Here is a 1,142-nt window from a genome sequence, read left to right on the forward strand (position 1 = left end):
GAGTGCTAGGATTACAGGCGTGAGCCACCGCGCCCGGCCTTTTAATGTGATTTTTGAAAGCATAAATAGTTTTGGCATGCAGTTCCCTTGACAGCCTTGTAGATTTTAATTTGTGAAGTACAGTTTAGCTATATAAGTAAGGGGGTTGTAGTAGATGTCGGGTTCTAAAATATGGAGTTCAGAAAGGTTTGTGGCCTTCTGCTTTCCCTGTTTCCATCAGATGATCAGGTAGGTGTCATGCATCCTAGAAGAGTTAGTTGTCACTGTGCTCCAGATATTCTGAGATTCTGGAAAAATAGATGGCCTCTAAATCTATATTCACTCTCAATCCAGAGGGCATGTCTTCTCAAAGAAATGGAGCATTGCAACAGTTGGTGTTTTGCTACTAGACTCTTTCATGTATATTTGTATGCATATGTGTATGTGTGATTTTTTTTCTCCACCCACTTTTTCTTGGTGATCTTTCTTGGAACAGAGATGCCATCTTTTCTGAAAACTCCAATGGATCTAACTATTCGCACTGGTGCCATGGCCAGATTAGAGTGTGCTGCAGAAGGACACCCTGCACCTCAGATTTCCTGGCAGAAAGATGGTGGTACTGACTTTCCTGCAGCTCGAGAAAGACGGATGCACGTCATGCCCGAAGATGATGTCTTCTTTATTGCCAATGTGAAAATAGAAGACATGGGAATCTATAGCTGCATGGCACAAAACATAGCAGGAGGCCTCTCAGCAAACGCCTCACTAACAGTGTTAGGTACGTTTACTACTCAATGGATCCATGCTTTTGTTGGAGCCTTTGGGAGCTACTCTTGGTCTTAATGAGCAAGAAAAATAATTTTGATATTATTGTGATTCTTGCATATTTGTTAGTTTGCTATTTTATGCAGGTTGATGTCAGTTTAGGAGATTTGTGGGTCAGATAACTGAAATGTAGGAAAATGTGGGCAAAAGTAGGGATTTTTATCACACGAATTGAAAATTCAGATTCCTTTGTCAAACTTAACACTTTCATGTCTCCCTCTGTAAGGCTTCTGCTTTATGTATTTTTTTTAAAACTATTCAGTGAGTTTGCACTGAGAATTCCACTATTTTTCTTTGAAGTATCCCAGCCATTTGATACTGCTTTACATATGGCTTCA

The 1,142-nt window shown here is 40.1% G+C and overlaps 1 protein-coding gene across 1 annotated transcript in view; it reads left to right on the top strand.

Annotated features, from left to right (window-relative positions):
• Window positions 1–1,142, top strand: part of LRIG2 (leucine-rich repeats and immunoglobulin-like domains 2) — a 70,630-nt gene that overhangs the window by 55,334 nt on the left and 14,154 nt on the right. The window lies entirely within an intron of this gene.

This window comes from Propithecus coquereli, unplaced genomic scaffold (assembly GCF_000956105.1).
Source record: "Propithecus coquereli isolate 6110/MARCELLA unplaced genomic scaffold, Pcoq_1.0 Scaffold215, whole genome shotgun sequence".
Classification (NCBI taxonomy): domain Eukaryota; kingdom Metazoa; phylum Chordata; class Mammalia; order Primates; family Indriidae; genus Propithecus; species Propithecus coquereli.